The 23,941-nt window shown below is 39.2% G+C and overlaps 1 long non-coding RNA gene across 1 annotated transcript; it reads left to right on the forward strand.

The window, feature by feature from the left end:
• The first annotated feature begins 4,315 nt into the window (after positions 1–4,315).
• Positions 4,316–23,371, forward strand: LOC120586254 (uncharacterized). The gene is made up of 3 exons (XR_005648658.1): positions 4,316–4,421; positions 20,523–20,672; positions 21,856–23,371. It is a non-coding gene; the product is annotated as an uncharacterized LOC120586254 (long non-coding RNA).
• Positions 23,372–23,941: the final 570 nt, after the last annotated feature.

Consider the following 23,941-nt stretch of genomic DNA (forward strand, 5'->3'; position numbering starts at 1 on the left):
CTCGTTGAAAGATAGGAAGATTATTTTGGAAAATCGCTTTGTGTACAATTAGAGAAAAGGCTGGAAAAGGGCAAGACTGTGAGACCCGCATAGGGAGACTAAATGGTAGTGGGCTTACCCATCCCAGGAGGGCCCAAGGACATTACCCTTCACCATGACTGTTAGAAATCAATTTGTGAGAGGAGCCCCAGCAGCCTTTTAGAGATCTGTAATTGCTCATCTCTGTAGTCAGGTGTGTCTTACAGTGGAAACTGCTCCCTTCAAACTGGGATTCCTAAATGCAGTGGAGATTATGGGATCTCAGGGTGGCAGGGACCACAAGTGGCACTTAATTATCAAAAACTAAATGGGCGTGCTCACTGTAATACAGCAGAACTAAAGCAGAAATCCAAAACGTCCGACTCGAAGTTCCTAGACTTGAGCCAGTTCACACACCAAGAACCCCAAACAAAGGGGACACAGGGCCACTTGAAGTACCTGCTACTTTGCTAAAAATGTATATTGTTAATCTTTTCCCCAGCCAAAGGGTCCAAAGGCATCTACCAGGGTGACTGCGCATTGTGGGAAAGGAAATAACCAAACTTTGCAGGGATTAGTAGATGGTGGCTCTAACCTGACACTACTTCATGGAAACCCAAAACATCATTGTGTCTACTTATTAGAGTAGCAGCTTATGGAGGTCGAGAGAACAAAGGAGTTTCACCTCAGGTTCACCTCACATTAGGCCCAGTTGGTCTATGAACACATCTGTGGTTATCTTCCCAGTTCCAGAATGCATAAGTAAAATAAACATGCTCAGCAACTAGCAGAATCCCATATCAGTTCAAGTAAACTGAAGGCCACTTATGGTGGGGAGGGCCAAATGAAGTCACTAGAACGTTCCCCATCTATGAAAATGTAAACCAAAAGCAATGCTACATTCTGGGAGGAATTACAAAGATTAGTGCCATTGTCAAGGACTTGAAAGTTGAAATCTGATGATGTGGTGATTCCAGTTGCACCACTGTTCCAGATGTGGTTTCATTGCTACAGCTATGGATCTGACAAATGCTTTTTCCCTCTATCCCTGTTGGAAAAAAAAAAAAGACTTCCAGAAGGAATTTAGTTCAACTGGCAAGGCCAGCAATACACCCTCACTATGCAACACTGGATATAGCAGCTTCAGTCCTATATCACGATTTTGTCTGCAGAGACTTCCATCCCTTCCACACAGCATCACACTGGTCTATTACATTGATGACGATATGCTGATTGGTAGACAAGAAGTAGCAATTACTGTATATATATTGATAAGTATTTGCATGCGAGAGGATGAGAAATAAAATTCAAGGGCCTTCTACCTCAGTTACATTTCTAGGAGTCCAGTGGTGTGGGCTATGTCAAGATACCACTTCAAAGGTAAAGGGTAAGTTGTTTCATCTGGCCACGCCTACTACTTAAAAAGAGGCACAATACTTAGTGAAAGGAGAGAAGGCAAGGCTCTACAACACGGCCAGGCTGTTCTGCCATTTGGGTCATATGATAAATCAAGCAGATTTAATGGTGCTTGAAGGGGCAGTGGCGGATAGAGCCGATATTTGTAGTCTTTGTCAAGCACCTCTAAGTGAATCAGAAGGCAAACCCTGAGGATTTTGAAACAAAGCCTTGCCATCCTCTGTATAACTACTCCCCTTTTGAAAAACACCTTTTTGGCTTGCTACTGGATCTTAGTAGAGATTGAACACTTATCCATAATCTACCAATTTACCATGTGACCTGAGCTCATTGAAAAATAATGTTAATAGATGGTAACCTTGATGTGATCTGATGAAAACGACGCTGGCTTTCTGTGATCTTCCCAAAACCCATAACCCCAGTATAATTATGAAAAAAGTCAGACAAATTATATATTCCATTAGAAGGGCATCCTACAAAAGACTTGACTAGCACTCTTCAAAACTGTCAAGGTCATCAAAAACCAACAAACAAAAAGTCTGAGAAACTATCTCAGTCAAGAGGAACCTAAAGAGACATGACAACTAAATGTAATGTGATATCCTGAATGGGACCTGGAAAAGAAAAAGACATCAGGTTAAACAAAGGAAGTCTAAATAAGCCAGTGAATTTAGTTAATAATAATGTATTGATGTTGGTTATTAATTGCAATAAATGCTATATTAATGTAAGACGTTAGTAATAGGGGAAATTGGGTGCAGGGTATGTAGGAATTCTGTATTATCTTCTCCATTTTTCTGTAAATCTTAAGCCAGAGTACTCAACCTCTGGGCCACAGACCAGTACCGGTCCGTGTCCTGTTAGGAACCGGGCCGCTCAGCAGGAGGTGAGTGGCAGGCAGGCGAGGGGAGCTTCATCTGTATTTGCAGCCGCTCCCCAGCGCCAGCATCACCACCTCAGCTCTAGCTTCAGATCATCAGGCATTAGATTCTCATAGGAGCACCAGGCACTGGTGCCAAAAAGATTGGGGACGTCTGTCTTAAACTACTCAAAAAATAGAGTCCATTATATTAGAAAGAATCAAACTCAAATCGCCATGTTATAAAGTGTTAAACCAAGACTTCCTAAAATAATGAAGAATATCCAGTTATATTGTTCTTATTTTGTACTTCAATAGAAAATTTTAAATTTAAATGTTAATTATTTCATCTTTATCTAATCTTTTAAAAATTTCTGATGTGTATAAGTTTTATAGCACACATAATACATAAACACAGAGGTACATGTGTGCATTTTAACGTAATATATATGTACATATTGGGAAATGCTAAATTTTTTCATTGACATTACAAAACTAAATTATCAGTGAGCAAGTGTATTTAAATAAGTCAAAAACTAGAGTTTCTCAGAGGAAACTGTGACAAGTAAGCCCATGAACTGTGATATAATTAGGATAATTAGCCTAATCTTATGTCAAGATGAATAAAAAAAATATCTATAAGCTTAAGTAAAAGCCGATATAATAACATTGCTGGAGACAATGCCATTTAATTTCCAGCTTTCCCGTATATTAAACATTCCTAAATTTGGTAACTAAAAGTTATATGATGAGATCATAACTTGTAAGTCCTTGGACTTGGTAACTTTACATTTTGAATTATCCTGAATTAATGTAACTCCTTTTTCAGTGGCCTTGCCTAGAAGAGTTAATGTGTGAAAGGTTTATGCATGAGTCAATGCGTGAGCTCCTTATCTTTGAACGCTTCACCCTTTACTCACAATAACTGTTTACGAAGAACCCTGTTGAGTCATTCGGGTGTTTGATTTGTTTGTTTGTTTGACTGATATTTTAATTCTCTGTAAGAAACTTACTACAAGTTGGCTGTGTATCTCCCTTTTCGATACCATAAATATCATACTTTACAGCAAAGTCAAAACACCTTATATTTTTAATCTATGGAATTTCCCACTGTCACAGCAATGAAAAAATAGATTCAAGTGTATTCTGTGCACCAGTTTCTAAGATATTCACAGGAAAGGTACTTTTTAGCTTATTCTAGTTTCACAGGTTCATGTACAGCACTCAAATTTGGAAGGAAATATTGCTAGTTTCACTTAGCAATTAACTACTCTAGAAATACTCAAATATTTATTTGAAAGACTCTCTTTCTCACTCAGCATGCCTCTTGATTGTGGAATGCTCATTATTTTTAAACAAAATGGGTGAGGGGGATCTATTATGTCTTTGCAGTTCTGAGACTACAATAAAAAACAAAAATAGGGAAAATAGGGAAATAATTCATGAGAAAAAATATATTACAGTAATACTAGTTTACCTGGAAACCCCCAAAACTGTCCCCAAGAGTTTTTCTAGGGAGAAGTATTAGTCATAATGAAATTTATTTATCATGAAAATGAAACCATTTTATACATAAGAAAATGACAGAAAATGATGTTATACAAAGACTTGGAATGCTGGAAAATACTAAGCCAGTCATTGGCCTCCAGCTAAACAGAATTTTATCCTATGGAAATGATCCTGGTAAATGATAATCTTCATTTATCTCGAAAGCTTCTGAAATGTAATTCCATATACTTAAATACTTTGATATCTGCTCTGGACTAAATACTATCCCCTCAAATTCATATGTTGAAGTCCTAACCCATAATGCAACTATATTCAGTGTTACAGACTGAATGTTTGTGCCCCTACTCCCCAAATTCATATGCTGAAATCCTACACCCCAATGAGATAGTTTTAGGAGGTAGGGCCTTTGGGAGGTAATTAGGATTAAATGAGGTCGAGGAGGTGGAGCCCGCATGAATGAGGTTAGTGCCCTTATAAGAGTCATGAGAAAGTTTGCTTCCCCTCTCTGCTCTCCGCCAGATGGGGACGCAAGGAGCATTCTGCAAGCCTGAGGAAAGCTTCGCCAAAACTCAGCTGTGCTAGCACCCTGACCTGAGACCTCCATCTAGCCTCCAGAACCGTAAGACATAAATTTCTGTTGTTTAAGCCATCCAGCGTATGGTACTTTGTAATAGTAGCCTGAACTAAGACATACGTGAGGAGGTGATAATGTTTAAATGAGGTCATAAGAGTGGCCCCTAATCCAATAGGGCTGGTGTCCTTAAAATAGGAAAAGACACCAGAACTCACTCTCTACCATGTGAGGTCACAGAAGGCAACCATCTACAAGCCAGGAAGAGAGCTCCCCGCAGAAATTGAATCAGCTGGCACTCTGACCTTGACCTTCCAAGCTCCGATACTGTGAGAAATAAACTTATATCATTATAAGGCACCTGGTCCACGGTATTTTGTCATGGGAACTCAAGCAGACTAAGACAGTATCACAAAGTACTTCCTTACACTTACCTATTAGGATAAGCATTTGGGATCCTTTGGAAAGGAAGCCATCATCCATACTGCACACTAGAACTTAGAAAGAACTAGAGGGATGAATTGTAGAAGTTCTCTAAGAAAATAAAAGTAAGGAAGAGATTCTTCATCATGTGTGTGCCATAGGAAACCTTCACCTCCTCCAGTAACCTGATGTCAGGTTGATGCTTTTCATGTAACCCCAAGTTACCTCTATCATCGTCAGCAGGGCAGGCATCATCCTACTATTACTAGGATATCTATGTGATAAGGTACTTGTTAACCTATCTTAAAAAATTATAGCAGGATAACAAGGGGTTTCTGGATCTTCTGCTAAGCTTTGGTCTCACGGATTTTCCTTTTCACTTGGTCCAGAATTTTAGGATGGTTGATTAGGTCTCCTTCAGAAGAGAAGGATGTTTTACTTTCATTGTTATTGCATCATTTCCAAAGGCTCTTAGCAGCTAGAATTTACCTTAGAATAATGGTCTTCAAGCTGAGGCTCCTCTATCTCTTGGGGTACACTGGGGCCGCTTCATACAGTTGTATAGCAGAGGCCCTGGGGTGAAAGATACCTTTCACAGCTGTATGAGGGCACTGCCTTCATGTTAACCATATTTTTATTTTACAAAAACAAAAGTCTTATCTCTCATCAATCCCAAATCTTACTACAGTCTATGCCTCAAGGGCTATGTTGTCCCATATGGTAGCCACTAGCCACATGTGGATATATGAACACCTGAAATGTAGCTGGTCAGAATCAAGATTTGCTGTTTGTTTAAAGTACTATAAGATTTCAAGGACTTAGTACCCAAAATCAAAAAGAATATAAAATATCTCATTTTTAATTTTTTATATTGATTGAATGTCAAAATGACTATATTTCGGATATATTGCATTATATACAATATTAATGTCATCTCTTTCTTTTAATTTTTTAAAAATATGATACTAGGAAGTTTAAAATTACCTGTGTGGCTTACATTTTTTTCTATTGGATGGTGCTGTTCTACAGATTCAAAACAAATAATATATTGTTTCTATCCAATTTTTACTACTAATATCATAATATTAAATAAAATTTCATGTAATTTTAAGTAGAAAGACTTTCAAACATAAAAATATATTGCCTTAAATAAAATTCTGGGAGTGGAAAATAGAGTGGAAATAAGATTTCAAGGAGAAAAGGGAATGATATAAAGTAGCAGTCTTTTTTGTGAATGATAGTGATATTCTAATAAATATGTTATTTAGGTTCTATTGGAAACTTAAGTCATTTGATGATTTTATTTTAAAATGTCAATATTTATTTATAATACAATGGAAATTATATCCTTTAAAACTAAATTTCTAATGGAAAATTTTAGATGTCAGCTTTCAAATGTGAAAATAGTTTTACAGTTCTTCAAAACTCTTTTACAGAAGAAAGTGAGCAAAAATATTCAGATAACTGCCTAAAATGGCAACTATCAAAACCCCTTTGTTTTACGGACATGGGGACTGAGGACCAGAAGCTCTGTCCATGAACTGGAACTCAAGGCCACATTCAGTCACCGGCTCTGCTACTCTGTTCCAACTCTCACTGAGATAAGGCGCACGGATTCTGTGAGAAAGTTCATGCTTATCAGTGATGAGGTACCTCTGGGTAAGAGGTCGTCTCTCTGAAATGTACTTGGGTTTGGAGCAGCTGTCTGGCATCTGGGGATAGCCCGTCACCACCATCTCACTCATTATCAGGATTCTTTCTAAAGCACTCACTTAGAGAGATGAGGTGTTTGTACATCTATCTCAGCAAGTTGAGTTGCAATTTCTCTAACCATTGATTTCCCTAACAAAGTTGGAAGCACCTTGAGAGAAGTAGATATTCATTGTCTTAGCGTGGGCTGGGCTGCCATAACAAAATAGCATAGACTGGGTGGCTTAACTAGATCTTTATCTTCTCACAGTTCTGGAAGCTCAAAGTCTGAGATGAGAGTGCCGGCATGGCTGGGGTCTGGCAAGGGCACTCTTCCTGGCGTGGAAGCCTTTCTCACTAGGCATGCCTGCTGAGGAAGTGAGCTCTTGTCTCTTCCTCTTCTTCTAAGGACACTAATCCTGGTGGATCATGGCCCTACCCCTATGACCGCTTTTAACTCTAAGCACTTCCGCAAAGGCCCATCTGCACATACTGTCTGTCGCATTACAGGTTAGGGCTTCAACACATGAATTTCAGCTGGACAAACATTCATTCCATAACATTCATAAATCTTTCTATATCTTGCTTCTAACACAGTGGATGGTACCAGCAATCATTAAGACATTTCTGTTGAATTAATATTAATTTCTTATATCAGTATGATTGTGGCAATGTAGTACAGTGAAGAGAAAACTAGCCATGTGACCTTGGGCAAGTCATTTAACCTCTCAGCCTCGGTTTCTTCAGATGTTCAACCTAGACAAGAATGTTTTTCTTAGAGATATATTATGAGAATTAGAAAGGAGGTGTGTCATGGGTCTGGAATGGTGCTTGTGAAATAATCACTATATTTAATACTTTTGCTCAGCACTTTACAGTTTATGAAGCACCTTTACATATAGCATCCCGCTGAGTCAAGATCTGAATGCCTCAGACACTTCTGGCACTAAGCCTCATGATCTTTTCACTACGCCAAGTGATCCAAGACCTTACAGAACGTGTTAATTTTAAGATAATCTTGGACTTCACTAGGTCATAATTTGTTTTGTGGAATGAAGTGATTCACTAAATTGGTCCTCAGGGTTATCAAGGGGTCAGGTTAAGATATCTGCTTAGTAGGGAGAGAAAAACATTACATGTTTTAATAGTTTATTCTCTTGTAAAATCAAGCAGTTACTTGCAATTTCCTTAAATAAATTAGCTTTCAGAATATTTATAGCCAAGGCTTTGCAGGTAAGTCCTCTTATGGACACTAGGTGGCACCATAAGAATCTCTCTCAGACTAGTTCCTGCAAGCCCAACACCTCTCTTCCATACCATTTATAGACAAGATTTCTAGCAAAGAGTCTGGGGCGAAGAAAATTTACATAAAAGCAAACTTCCTTTTCTGCGTAGAGTCTATAAGTTTTCTTTCTGGGCAGTTAATCTCCCACTGTGAATAGTATGCAGAAGAACAAGGCTCTCACAGTAAACTACAGCGAGCAGAGTATCATGTCAGGAGACTTGATCTGAGTCTTACTGCTGATGCGAAGCAGCTGGTTTTCTTGGAGAAAGTCTACTTCTTGCCCCGTGTGCATCTCCTCTGCTGGGAGGACCATATGCAGTCGTGCATGAGAACTGCCGTGTGCTAATTAAAAACCAAGGTTCTTCCTGCCTCTGCAGCTCGCCTTTCCCTCGGAGGTGCCCGCCTTGCGCCAGCTCTGGATCTCCGCTAACCCAGCCCCTGTCTACTCTTTGCCAACTCCAAGATCATTCCCAACGTTTATTTATAAAGGACTCTGACACCAGATCTGTTCATTTCAACATTCACTCAAACAACTGAAACTCACAGTCTCTGTGTCCACCATGGGTATGCACTTTGTTTTCAGCAACTTAGTCCAATGGCTACGCCCTTGGCCTGCCATCATTTGGAAGTAAACCCCTTAAAGTCGTCAGCTTCACACCCCACTCTGTGTCAGAACTCACCTCTCCTTCCCCTCTACCATCTGCTAATCAATTTCATTGGGACTTCAGCTCCTTTACTCCTTCCTTTTCTCCCTGTTCATCAGCCTCCACTTCTCCACACACAGAACCCCTCTTTCACTATTTGCCTATGCTGTTCACGGTAAGCGGGTGCGTTCTTATCAACACCCGCAACTCCCTCATCAGCTAGACCTCCAATGCCAAACCTCAGCCCCCGCCCCCCCCTCCCCACCCCAGGGACCAATGCAGTCCTTCTTTTGAGGCAGGGCACAGCATTGAGGGGGAAGGGCACAGGCACAACAGAACTGAATCAATTTCTCTAAGCATCAGGCATGACTATTTTAGGTTGATGAGACCATCTACTCATAGGAGAATTAAGACAGGTAATAGGTAACATGAGATTTTTTGAAATATATTCTTGTCTTTTGTGTCTTCTACATCTGTGGCCTTTCCCTGTGACCCAGAGGTATCTATCTTGAGGATGAGCAGATGACTGGGTGGACTAAGATTATCAGAGTAACAATGCAAATAGGTAATAGAGACTCAAAACAAAAGGCCTGAGGAAAGTAGGGCCAAAATATAGTGTGAAAAGACAACAGGGAAGAACCAAGTGCCCTTATTCACTCACCATAGCTGGAAAGGATCATGAAGGCCATGGAAGGGGAGCCTGAGCAGGGCGTGCCCTCGAAGGAAACAGGCAGGAATGGAGAGGAGCTGGGTTCGTGCCTTTGCAGAAGTCCAACACTCACCCAAGCACGAAACCATGAAACCAGGGCGAGGCCCTTGAGCCCCAGCAGAGGGGCTGTGGAAGGAAAATGTACAGCATATATTAAGTCGTTAGTCCTCCAGCAGCTGCACAGAACCAATGTTACCCACATTAAAACACCACCACAGGTTATTACTGGTACCATTTCATTGTTTGTTCCTAGTCCCCTCTCTTCCCCAGTTCCTGCAATGGGCCTCCTAAACCTTCATCATTTCCTGCCTTCCTCATCTTTAGCAATGCTCTTGCCTGTGATTCATAGAGTCAGTGCCACTAAGTGTGGGCTCTCCCAGCCTCTCTCCTTCCCCATACTGACCTATCGTAAAGGGCACCCTCCATGCTCCTCTCTTGTTGGATTCCAAGAAGGAGACGTCTGTCTCTCCTCCCATTCAAGACCACTCCCCGCCTTGCCCTTTCACCTCCTCCAGGATTTCCAAGCGCCTTTTTCCCCAATAGCTTTGACCTCCCCTCTCTCTGCTGGGTTCTTTCTCAAAGTCAGGTCTTACCTTGAACAAAGTCAGGTCTTACCTTCCCTTCCCATTGCTTCTATCCATATCATCCGAGACATCAGAAATGTCCAAACGCCAGTTTCTGAACTCTTCCTAAACAGTGATGAAATTTCACTAATTCGTAAAAAAAAAAAAAAAAAATTAGAGAAACAAGAATAAGGAGTTTCTCATCAAGCTAAGGTAATTAAATTTATATGATTTTCTTTTCTTCTGACAATATTGCCTTTTTTTAAAAAAAGGTTAAGATATTCTTTGTGTTTGTTGCCTTTCAGAAGCATAAAGAAACATGAGCAAAATAAATAAATAAATAAGGCCTCTTTGCTGTGTGGAGGCGCTGAGTTTGGGGGCTTTGTTATTGTGCATAACTCAGCCCAGAAGTTCTCAAACATTTTGGTCTCTAAACATCTCTATACTCTACACTCTTAAAAACTATTAAAGACCTGTACGAACTGTATTTTCTCACTTTCTGTATTTTGATGCTCTGGTATCCGAGACCTTGCCAGCCCAGGGGAGATGGCCTCCGAGGGCTCGCTAACCTCTAGAGATAACAAACGCGCACACTCATGTGCACATAACCAATGCAAAGTCCAGCCCCCGCCCCCCACAGCCACCCCCTTTATGGGGCTCTCACAGGAATCTGAACACTTCGGGCCAACATTGCCCTCTCCTAATCACCCCAGCGCCAGATTCTGGACAACCCAGGACAGCCCTTACACTCTGGAGACAGCTGAAATTACTCAAACTAGTCAATCCTAAGCCCGCCTGCCATGCTTTGCCTGTTCCTTTCCGTGAAAACCCAAATAAGTCTCTGTCTCACCCATGTTCCCCTCACGCCTGCCTCCCAACTGGCTCTGGTGCTTCCCTTTGTGGCCCTGCGTGGCATGGCATGCCCCTACCCTTTCTTTGACAGCCACCTCCTCATCTGTTAGCCTAACAAAGCTGAATAATACAGGCATATTTCATTTTATTGTGTTTTGTTTTATTACACTTCGCAGATGTTGTCGTTTTTACAAATTGAAAGCAAGAGCTTCCGCCAGGAAAAAAAAAAAGCAACAAAAAAAACGATTACAACTAACTTACCGGGATACTCGCTGTATTGCAGTGGTCCAGAACCACGAGATTTGCCTACAATAAAACCTAAATTTTAAAACAGGACCTCAGTAAACTTTTGTTTATTTGGATTCTATATATTGATTTTTACTGTTCTAGATATTAAAATTTAGAAATTTTAAATATATTTACTAATTATTTTAGAAAAATAACCTCGTTATACATTAGCCCAATAACAACTTAATGAAAAATAACTATATTTCCCACAACTAAAAAAATGGTGAGCAGAGTAGCATTGCTTCAATTTTTGTAAATCTTTTTAAAATCTGGCTTAATAGAATGAAGTTAGAGTTTCAGGTCTGCTTCTGCATTCAGTATTCACACTCCGGAAAGCTCCACAATACATTCATGAGAGACTGAGAATGAAAAAGGCAAATAATAGTTTCGTATGTACGAGTCGATTTTGAAATTGACTTTGGCCTTGCATACCCACTGAAACGGTCCCCAGACCACACTTTGAGGATGCTGACCTAAATTGTCTTGATTAATACAGACACATTTATGATCTCCTGAAATTTGCACACTAAAAGGGAATTTACTGATTAAAAGCCTAAGTTACGTTTGTCCTCCACGTTTTTTAGCCATAGGCTTAATGCAAGTCCTCAAGAAAGCGGAAAATTATAGTTGCTCTGGGAGCTGTATTAGTCTTCTAGGCTGTCATAACAAAATACCACAGGCTGGGGGTTCGAACAAGAAAAATTTATTCTCTCACAGCTCTGGAGGCTGGAAGTCCAAGATCAAGGTGCTGTCAGCGTTGGTTTCTGGTGAGAGCTCTCCTCCTGGCTTGCAGATGGTTGTCTTCTCATGATGTCCTCACATGGCCTTTCTCCTGTACACAAGAGGGAAAGAACTTCCTGCTGTCTCTTCCTTGTCTTATAAGGCCACCAATCCTATTGGATAAGGACCCCACCCTTATAACCTCATTTAATCTAATTACCTCCCTAAAGGCCTTATCTCCAAATACGATCATACTGGGGGTAGGGCTTCAACCTAGGAATATTTGCGGCAGTGGGGGCAGAGGAGGTAATAGGTGAAAAAAAAAGAACTTGAGGCAAAAGAAAGAGGCAAAACAGGAGAGTGCCGTAAAGAGACAAGCAGAGTGCAAGTAAAGGAACAGAAAGCAGGTGCCGTAAAGAGACAGAAGCAGAGTGCCGTAAGACGAAGCAAATTAAATATTAAGAGACAAAACAGAGTGTAAATAAAGAGATGAAGCAGAGTGCTGTAAAGAGATGAAGCAGAGTGCTGTAATGTGTTACCATGCTGGCCACACACACATACACGCAAACAAGGTCAGCCAATGCTTGGCACATTGGACCCCTGCAGAAGGGCTGCAAGGAGGAATTGCATCTCAGACTATTCCACGGGAGGAAGACGCTACCTGCCAGACCCACCTCCCATCTCCTATTTCATAATAGTTAAGGTTCACCCTGCAGAAAGCTAACTCACCCACATTGCTGGGTGGTGTCATCAAGCCCTTCAGGGGCCACTCAAGAGGTGAGATTCTATTCTGCACGGTGTAACATTTCATCCAAGGCCAGAAGTAGGGTTGCGATACAGCCTGTTAACACGTCAAGCCTGGGCCTTCAGCTCAGCCTTTAGCCAGCCTGACAGACGCAGCAAAAGTGGTGCAGGGGGCACACAGTCTAGGAGGTAAGTGGCGTCCTTGGAAAGGAGGAGGCAGTTGAGGCAGTCAGAGGGTGTCTGATACAGAAGGTTCAGAACTACAGAAAGTGACAGGAAATTCTGTTCTCCAGGTCAGGGGTCCCCAACCCCCAGGCTTCAGACCTGTCCATGGCCTGTTAAGAACTGAGCTGCACAGCAGGAGGTGAGTGGCGGGTGAGCAAGCAAAGCTTCATCCTCAGCACCAGCATCACCACCTCGGCTCATCAGGCATTAGATCCTCATAGGACCACCAGTCCTTAGTGCTAAAAAGGTTAGAGACAGCTACTCCAAGTATCACAATAATCCCAGTGAGTCCCAAAATTTAGCTTTGTGAACTCCAGGTGAACTTTATCAGTTCTGCGTTTGCTCTGAAATTTTTGACAAGTGAGAGGGTTGATGTTGACAGCACCCAGGCTTCTGGAATGCTCTCGTCTCTCTGACATTATGTAGGGCAGGCTAATGATTGAGGTGGTGAGTTGACCGAGGGGACTATTATATCAGGGTTTTTGTTATAGTCGGTGAATTCTCCATAACCCAGTAGGGAACAATAGTTAAAACACAAATCAAAAACAACAACAAAAAAAAAACCCAGAGCAAAATAAAACTCTTGCTTTACAATAATTCTGGTGGCACCACCAGAGAAAAGTTCAAAGCCAGTTTTACTTAATCATTCATGTAGCATCCTCAAAAGATGGAAAATTGAAGCTGCTGTTCAATATCTTCTAGAGATCACAGTGGCATCAGAAGTACAACTCGGGTCTTCTGTCTCCCATTGTGTCTGTATTTTAAAAAGCAAATCTACACAGGAATTATTTGGATAAAATATAAAAAGTACTTCAGGTGACCCTAACTGTTATGTTACATTACTAGGGTGAAACACATTGAAAGATATGTAAATTAAGTGGGAATTTCAGATATTTGTAAATGAAACCATCAAATCTCTTTCACTCTGTCCAACATAATAAGAATTAAAAATAAATATTAATAAATATCATCTACCTTTATGAACAAATTAAAATTTAAATGTTTGAATGATTCTGCAATTATATTGAGAGCAATTATTGATTTTAGCAGGAGAAAGACACATAGTGAAGAACTGCCAATATAGGGGAGATATATTTTCAGCTCTAGACTATGAGAGTTAGCAGCTCTTTCTTCATCTCAGTGTAGGTGTTGGATAAACGCTGTATTGGGGACTTTTTAAGGGAATCATATTGATCTTGGTTAACTCACTAGATTCCTTTTCTTATTCTGCTTTTCACCAAGGGGGAAAATAGTCTTGCAGAAGGTAATATTTTCCAATTAAAAAATAGTTCACTCTTTCTCTAGTTGTGTAAAAGGGATCATTTTCTTGCCAAAGAACAGAATTTGAAAACAGGAGTTAATACTTGTTAGGAGAGAAAAGAGTTCTATGCTTCCATTTACTTTCTTCTGGCTGTCATTTTCAAGCAGATTTTGTTTTATTGAGAGGAGGAGAGGAGGCTCAGTATAATTAGAAAAGTAAAGAATTTAAAGCATACCTCTGCAGGGAACAGATGTCACACATTCTGCATCATTCAGTTTCACAGCAAGTGAAACAGAGAACCACTGAAAATTGTCTTTCATATGATATTTCCTAAGTTATGTTATAAATGAGTTCCTGGATTCATAGTAAGTTACTAAGAGCATAGATATTGTAATTCTTACTTTTATTCCATTCTATTAACAACCTCTTGGAGAGTTGCTGAAGAAAGGATTGCGAGGAATCAGAGAAGGATCACTGTATTGAAAAAGATATTTCTACGAATGGGATAACAGATGGCGAACAAGCACATGGAAAGATGCTCGACATCATTAGTTATTAGAGAAATGCTAGTGCAAGTCAAAACCACAAGATACAATTTCATACCTATTAGGGTGACTAAAATCAAGAAGACAGACAATAACAAGTGTTGACAAGAATGTGGAGAAATTTGAATCTTCATACATTTCTGGTGGACATGTAGAATAGTGCAGCTGCTTTGAAAAAGTGTTCGAAAGTTCCTTGAAATATTAAAAAGATTATATAACCCAACAACTCCACTCCTAAATGTACACCAAAGAGAACTGAAAGCATATGTTCACATACACACAAAAATACATGGATGTTCCTAGCAGTTCAGCCAAAAAGTAGAAACAATTGAAATGTTCGTAGACTGCTGAATTGATAAATAAAATGTGGCATATTCATACAAGGAATTATTGTTTGTCATTAAAAAGTAATGAAGTACCAATATTTATTACAACATGGATAATTCTCAAAAACATTATGCTACATGAAAGAAGCCAGTCCCAAAAGGCCTCATATTGTTTGTTCCATTTATAAGCAGATCTATAGAGATAGGAAGTAGATTCTTGGTTGCCAAAGGCTAAGGGGATGGGTACCTTTTTGCAGTAATAAAAATATTCTAAAGTTATATAGCGATAATTCCACAACTTTGTGAATATACTAACATTTGCTGAATTGTATATTTAAAAAAGGTAAATTTAATGGTATGTCAATATTAAGTCAACAAAGCTATAATTTAAAAAAAAATAGTCCTTAACTGTTTAACAAGGAAAAATATTTCCAGGGTGGGGCTGGATGAAAAAAGTAAATGGATTAAGAAGCACAAATTTGTAGTTACAAAATCGTCATGGGGATATGAAGTACAGCATGGGGAATATAGTCAATCATATTGTAATAACTGTGTACAATGCCAGGTGGGTACTAGAGTTCTCGGGGTGGGGGTGGGGGGATCACCGCATAAATTATATAAATGTCTAACCACTATGCTGTACACCTGAAACGAATATAACGTAATAGTGAATGTCAACTCCAACTGAAAAACAAATCTTAAAAATATTTTTTAAAAAAGAAAAGTATTTTCTAAATATAGCTTTTATTAATATTTCTAAATATAGCTTTTATTAATATTTTATTAAAATATAGCTTTTATTTTTTCTATTGCCAACGGCAATAGAAAACTGAAGAAAATACGTACAAAAATGGCGGACGCCACCCTCGGACCTGCCATAATGACACTTTCAGCACCAGGGACAGCTCCCCTGCAAGTGCTGTCTTCTCAGAGGTAGCACCCAAGGGGCTTCCCAGGTCCTGCAAATGTTTTCTCAAAGTGACATTTCTAATACACTTTTCTTGTTTCCAACACTACCGTATACGAAGGCAGCCATGATTGCCTTTATTTGTACATTTTGTGAGCACTTGACCAGGAGACAAAAGATCTGCTACACTACTTCATTAATCTGTTTAGCAAAACATTGATTGATAGGTGCCGGAAAGGCACACAACATGAGATCTTAGAAAAGTCACTTGCCTCTATTAGCTTCATTTCTTTATCCAAAATTTGTGAATAATTATACATACGTGATAAACAAGGACAATATTTGAGAAATAACTCATGTGACTTGCACTCATGAAAGGTATTATTACTGAATTCTTAAAACAGATTACTCCATTGCATTATCCAGAGATTTATTTTTCTCTGGGAGTACATAATATGTTCTGACACTAGAAGCCAAGACTCATGTACTGGATATACTCAAAACTAATCCTGTTAAGAGCTTACATGGAAATAATTGTCTTCTTAGGCATGCTTCAGATGGGTGCAAATTTCTAAGACATAACCCTGTATCCGGCTTGAAAATGGGCCCATTTCTCAGGATGTGGAAAGGATTAAAAGCTACATATCTAATCCTTCACCTATTAAACTTAGTGTAAAAATCAATCAATCAATAAATTTGGTCCAAAGATGAGCTTCAGCACATAATCGCAGATATATGCCCCCTCCATATATTTCTATATGATCAATCCTCTCATAACAATTTACCTGGAAGGTGGATGTTAATTCTACCCCTACGTAACACTGTCATAAAGGAATTCTATAAGATTTAACACTTCGGAATAAGAAATTCCATAGAAAAGTCCCATGAATATTTGAACAGCAAAATTGTGTCAGATCATGCAACCTCATGTTTTGATCTGTATGTCCACGATGGGGTAGATGGGCAGGATAATCTAACAAAGATCAAACTAAAGTGTATGGTTCAGTTTCACTGTTTTTCATTATTCTCATTCTAACTCGAATGGTTCCAATTTAGTTGTCATTTACTAATCTTACTCATATTTAAATATAAAAATAACTAGCATAGGATGCTTAACTCTGCCAAATTCCATAAAGCCAGATGCTGCTTCCTTAAGAAGAAAAAACTAACATAAAAAAATAAATTATCGATTTTTAAAGGAAACAGACTGGAAGCTGTTTGATCTCTCAATGTCCATTATTTCTTTGGCTCTGGCTTAAGTAAAAATGTTGTGTAAGAGGTCAGAGTACATTTCCGTAGGAGCCCTGGAGTTCATTAACACAAAAGGTGCAAATAGTTACTTCTCTTCCTGAGGAAAGAAAGTGCATCATTCTCAGCAAGCATAGACAGGATCCCCTAACATTCTGAGAAGCTGGGAGATGGATCTTGAGTCCAAATGTTTCAGGAAGGAAAAGTTTCCCACCTCCATCCCATAATGATTCTTTAATTGAATCCTTACCTTTACCTTCAGTGATTAATTTATTGTTTTCTTCAACTATAAGACCATCTGAAAATAACTATTCTCCTTTTGTGGTACACAGAATCTCAACAGTCTGCTTCTTTTCCGTACTGATTTCTCCAAATTTCCCATCTGCCTATATTCTTCTGTGAGGTTTAAATATGCCATATCATTTCATAGCACTCAGCAACATTTATTACATTTAGAACATCTTTCCCAAATTTATTAATGTATTTCCTTTCTTGTCAGTTTCAGAGCCCAGTTAAGGGAAGAAATCCCATAATAATATATAATCATGGGAACACTTGAGATGAGAGAGATGAGAGACTGAAAATAAAATTTTCATTGAAAAAAATTCATATACTAGCTATAAATATGCCAGCAACACAAATTACTATATTAATTTCCTTCAGGTTAAAGGTAAGCCATATTATATCTATTATGTTGGGTTCAGAACCATAAATTAAACTCTCACAGATTCACAGCACAAAAGCATTTGCAAACTGTTGTCCTCAGTTTGGACCCCAGACTCAGGAATGCGGTTGGAGCATGTGTTGCAGGTGGACTCTATTCCGGGGGTGACAATCCATCCTGTGCACATTTCTCCCTGTAGCTCCTCTTCCATTTTCCAGTACCAAAAAAGGTATGTTTGGTCACCCAATGTCCATTAACCTTTCCAAAGAACACCCTGAATTCTTTTTGGGAAATAGCCTTTTGTCTATGTGTGATCTTCATGGAACTGTGATTACAAGAAGCAGCGCTCCTGCTCCCAAGACCTGCAGGGGTCCTGAGCACCTCCCAGTAGGGTCTGATGTAGCCAGAGAGTGGGCAAGCCATGAGTCCGGTGCTCTCTTCCAGGACCTTGACACCTGAAACAGAGATGTAGGTTTGAAGTAAGACTGGCATTCATTCAGCCTGGCCAGATTGCTCCTGCTGTGGGCCATCCGTGGTATTCCTACTTCCTCTTTGTTGGAGCTGCCTCAATTCCAAGACTAATTTTCCGATCTTCCCAATAATTTTCTTTCCTTTAAGTCAGCCAAAGTCAGTTCCTACTACTTGCAACCAAAGAACCTTGACTGGCTCGTTTCTTACTTCGGGTAGAGTTTCTTGCCATGTTTAATGACAGCTTACAACAGCCAGTATTGTGTGCTATTACCAGATAAAATGCTAAAGCACATACTGGGCCAACTGTCTTGGGAGAATTTTTATTGCCTAAAAAGTCTGCTTTCCCTTCAGAAAACTAGAGATTCAAAGAACACTATAAAACGCTATATAAAAGAGATATATCAACAATATTGCTATAGATCCTATTTAACACCTTTTGTTAACATTTTGCCACGTGTTTCCATTTTTCCATTTGCCAGTCCTTTTTTCCTCACCTCTTTCCTACTACCCATAAATGAACATTAACCACCCAATATTTATTTTCACACTTTCACCATTCTCAAACTATCATGTATGTATGTATCTACCTGTCTATATCTATCTATCTATCATCTATCTATCCATCCATCCATCCATCCATCCATCCATCCATCCATCCATCTATCTATCTATATATATATATAGAGAGAGAGAGAGAGGTTTTAATTGCTGCTTCCTAAACATGGAATTGAATTGAATAATATTCTATTATACAACTCTTCAGGCTGCTTTTTCTAATCATAATACATCACAATGTTCCCTCCATCAGCTGGATCTAATTCATTCTTTTTAATTGGAAGGTTTAAAACCATTTACACTTAATAGTTGGGATTAAATCTACCATCGTGCTGTTTGTTCTCTATTCATTCCATCTGTTCTGTTTACATTTTCCCTATTTCCTGGAATTTATTTTTTTTAGCTATACCTCTACATTTTAGTTTTTAGTGGTTGTGCTAATAATGTTTATATCCTGTACTTACCAGGTCTACTTTAAATAATAATTTTTAATGCTTTATAATAATTTTATAACAGTATCCTTCCTTTTTCTCCTTCCGTCCTTTGTGCTATTGTTGTCATATATTTTATTTCTGCATAAGCTGTGAACCCCAAAACATGTTTGTTATTGTTGCTTTATACAGGTAATTACTTTTAGAAGAAATTTTAAAGTGAAAATAAAATACTTTTATATTTACCCACATATTTATGATTTCTTCTGTTCTTCGTTCCTTTGTGTAAATATGTTTCCAGCTGGCTTTTTCCTCTGCCTAAAGAATTTCCTTTAATATTACTTATAGTGATGTTAAAAGGCAAATTCTCTAAACTTTTGTTTGTTTTTAAAGGCCTTTATTTCACCATAATTTTTAAAGAAGATTTTTGCTGGATGTAGAATTATATGTTGATCGTATCTTTTCTCATTCTGCAAGTTAAAGATGCCATACCATTCTCTTATGACTTGCATAATTTCTGAAAAGACACCTGCTCTCATTTTTATCTTTGTTTCTCTGTATATCATGTGCCTTTTTTCTCTGGCTTATTTTGATTTTCTCTTTATCACTGTTTTTCAGCAATTTGATTATGACATGTTTTTGGGATGTGTGTGTGTGTGTGTGTGTGTGTGTGTGTCTTGTTGCATCGTTTAACCTGCTTGGAGTTCTTATATATATGGGTTCATAGTTTTTATTATATTTGGAATTTTTTCAGTCATTAGTTCTTCAAACATTTTTCTGTCTCCTTCTCTTCCTCTCCTGGCAACACACACTTTTCTGGGATTCCAACTACACATATAATAAACCCAGGTCACATACTATAACCAGGTTATATTTTATCCCCAAGTCACTGAGGCCTTATTTTTTTCCATCTTTCTTTTTTCTGTACGTTACAAATTGAATAGTTTATATTGCTACACCTTCAAGTTAACTGATCTTTTCTTTTTCCAAGTCTAAGTTGCAGGTAATCCCGTCTAGTGTATTTTTTTATTTCAAATATTTCAATTTTCATCTCTAGAAGTTCCATTTGGTTCTTTTTTATATCTTCACTATCTCTCCAGATTTTATTCATATTATTTAAAAATGCTTAAACATATTGAGCATGTTTGTAAGAGCTATTTCAAGGTCTTTATGTACTAATTCCACCATCTCTGTCATTGGTGGGTTTTTTCTATGAACTCTTTTTGTCTTTAGGTTATGGGTCACATTCTCCTGATTCTTGGCTTTTCCAGTAATTTTTTAGTGGCTGCTGAACATTGAGTTGTAGTTGTTAGGTTATTGAGTATCTGGACTTTGCTTTCTTCATTTAAAGAGAGTTGGCTTTGTTCCAGAAGACATTTAAGTTACTGGAGGATCAGATTCATTTGATCTTTTCATGGCTTCTTTTAAAATTGTTTAAGAGTAGGTCTGGAGCAGCCTCTGTTCTGGGCTAGTTTAGCCCTACTGTTCAGGTGTGTCCCTCTGGGTCATTTTGGAAGCTGGTTTGAAGGCATAATGTGAAAGATCCCTGGCTTGACTGTGGCAAGCGACTCATAAAATCTTCACTCCACTATACAATAGCTTGAGACCAGAGATGTTGCGAAGGAACGTGGAATGCAAGGTTGGCTGCAGTTAGTTGCACATCAGGACCAAATGTACGGCTGGGCGCTGAGAAACAGAACGCTCATGTAAAGAAAAGTAGCTGTCAGACCGTCGATCCTTAATCACAAGGTCAGTTATTCAGTGTGATTCTTGATCTTCTTTATATGTATACAAGGATTTGACAGCTTTCTGGCTTGTCACATTGGTGATGCTGAACTTCCTCATCCCTGTGGGGATACAACGGCACTAAAAATTGCATTGATCTAACTATGCATCTCCTTTAGAATCATCAGCCTACAAATAGGAACTTCGAGGCATTGTTATAATTTCTAAGAGGTTGTCCTTTGTCGTGTGTCTTTGCGTATATTCTTTTACTTTAGAGAAATCTCTACATAGTTTTGTGTGGAGACATTCCTTTCCAGTTCATATTTGGAAAAAAATATTATTTTTTTCATCTACTTGAAAAAATTAAAAAAAAAATTTTTTTTAGCACTGCCCCTTGTTCAATACAATAATTTACTTTGAAAATCTCATTACCTGGAGGTGGTTTAGGTGTAAAGTGAGATGGCTTTGGAACCATTTGAAATTATTTCACTATATTTATTTATTTATTTCCTGATTTGGAGTAAGTAACTACGGGAACAGAGTGAGTAACTATGAGTACAGCACCAAGAATATCTATTTTGTAAGGTACCTGCTTCTTCCCACATGGACATTCAATATGATGACTGAGGTTATTAGAATGAAATTTTTAAGTCTGACTTCCCTGTCATGGTGATTTTTATAGCATTGTTCAACACTTTTACCCATTCCGCTGGGTCTTGCTAATCATTAGTTTGTAAAAAATATTTCTCTTCTTTTTATATATTTTTTAAGCCAAAATTGTTCTTGGCTTAGTTTAGTTGCATTGTTAACCTTTGAAATGTAGGAGTTTAATCTCTCCAACACAGCTTGGTCCAGAAATAGATGTAGCATATTATGCTACATCAGACTATCTTTTCTGAAATCCATGAGGTCCTCCAAAGATTTCCCATTGTTTTTACTTACTTAATGTCTAGAAAACCACAAATGCAATCTGACCAATGAGAATGTCCACCAGGTTTACCTTTCTAAGAGTCTGGGCGTTCTGCTCTTTCTCTGGCCCCAGGCTGTATTTTAACAAATAAAATATCCTGTAGAAATCATAATAGGCACGGGGAAAACAATACCTCATTACAGTAAACATAAAACTAACCTGTGATGGGGCTACTGGGAATTCTGTGCATGGGGTTCCAGACAATTAGATTTGACCTTCATGCGTATTATGCTTCAGAGTGGAGGAGCCAATTTCCATTGCTGGTAAGAATTTACTACCCATGGCACAAAGAGAACAACACATTAAGGAAGTCGTCATGGAACCTGGAGGAAGCAGACAATGGCCAAATCTACCTCTGCAACATGAAGTTCAAGTTGGAGCCAAAATGCTTTACAGAGCTAACCAACTGCAGGCTAAAAGTGTGGCTGAAAATACCACACTTTTAGAAGACAAAGAGCTATAATCCACTTTCCATCAAAATGCAGCAGGATAACTCACAGGACTTTGGTATGTGTTGTAAAAACAGCATGTAAGTATCTTTTTGGCTGTTTAAACAGATTGACAGCAACAAACCTGCTTACGAAGAGAATTACTCTCGGGACCTGTAACTTTTTTCTATCTTCCACCCTGACTACTGAGGTAACTACTTTATAAAGATAACCTAGTGTGACCGCTGGCTTCACTGCCACCCAGCCATTTGCCTTTTTCCTCTCCAATGAACTTATTAACATTGTCGGTGAAGATGCTAACTGGACAATTACCAGCCTTAGTTATGTGGCGACCTGAACTGGATTCTTCTTTCGCTGAAGGTCACTCACATGTGCACTTGAGTTGTGAAAATCTCCATGTGTAATTGATATGGTTTGAGGCACACCCTGCTCACGCCCACTTCCCAGGAACTAAATCTGTGTGCAGGCACCCCGCACCCTAGCCACAGGTGATTAGATAGAGTTGGTCAAGGGCCATAGGTGGGCTGAGCCAATCAGATTCTGCTTCTCAGGAATCTGAACTGGTGAACTAAGATGCAGTTTCCTTCCGTGGTAGGCACAGCCTTAGTTGCCAGGAAGATGAAGAGTGGGGATAGAGGTGGAGAAAGACAAAGAGGAAAGGAGGGAGAGGGAACAGATACAGAGCGAGGCAAGGAAGTCTTGAGTAAGGAGACACCTCTCACAAGGACCATGAAGACACAGCTGGAAACCTTCGTTCCTGGCTCTCCGGGACTGGCTGGACTTCCCGCCCTGTGGCTCACAGGATTCACCCAAGCAAACTCAAGACTTAAGTGGTTTCCTCTCTGCACGACCTAAACTGCTTGAACAAAATTCAAAGTAAACTCGTATTTCTTGCATTTCTGGCAAGACCGACTTAAGCTCAGGCAATATTTCATAATAATCATAGAACAGCAACTTAAGCTCGTGAACATTCGTCATTCATAATAAAAACCCACAGAGTTGGAATTCACGGATTTGCTCAAAGCTCTTCCTTAATGCAGACGTTTAGCCTGTGTCCCCTCTTCAGCCCGCCATCTACGAGGCCTGTGAAGGCCAGGCATGGTGTTTGTCTTCCAGAGGTGTGAAGACCGTCAGGAGTCAAGGTGCAATGGATGCGTCTGGGTTAATAGTCTGGCGGAGAAGAGACCATTGCATTCCGCCTGTTGTTTAAGAAATCCCTCCTATTCTACTTGCTGCCAAAAGGCTTTTTCCTCTGTGTTGGTGATAAGCATAGCTAGGCCTTCATTTTTCTTGATTTCAGCTGTGCGCCTTGGTCATGTCCTTCTGTTTCTTTGACAAACATCTGAGATGGACTCAGGTGTTTCGGATTCAGGCTTCCGAAGATCATGCCCTTGTGTCCCGTTTGCCACATCGGCCTGACCCTACGTTGCTGTCTTCAACCTGGCACCCGCAAAGACTCTGCAGGGCCCAGGTGGGGTTGGGCCTCTTCCAAAGGCAGTGGATGTGGCATATGTGTGCCCTGCACATCTTACAGATATGTTCATTCTTCTGAGTCCGTGACCCCACTAAGTAATGAGCCATATTTGTTTAAGAACCTGTTTCTGGGCCAACCTAATGTCCTTGATTAATTTAAACCTCACGAGATAAAATGTTAGCAAAACTTTGTTTGACCTCTAACATCTATTGTTGCCATTCCATAGGTCACACTGACTTGATGAATATGTCAGGGTATCACTAATTTCAGGAAGCTTCTCTCTCCAGGACTATATCTAAAAACGTGTTCTCTTCAAGTCCTAGATCAATAAAAATAAATTTCAGGGGAAAATAACTACATTATTAGATTCTTTGCTTCTTTAAGAAGTTAACAGCTAAAC

The sequence above is a fragment of the Pteropus medius genome, unplaced genomic scaffold, assembly GCF_902729225.1.
Source record: "Pteropus medius unplaced genomic scaffold, Ma_sr-lr_union100, whole genome shotgun sequence".
Classification (NCBI taxonomy): Eukaryota; Metazoa; Chordata; class Mammalia; order Chiroptera; family Pteropodidae; genus Pteropus; species Pteropus medius.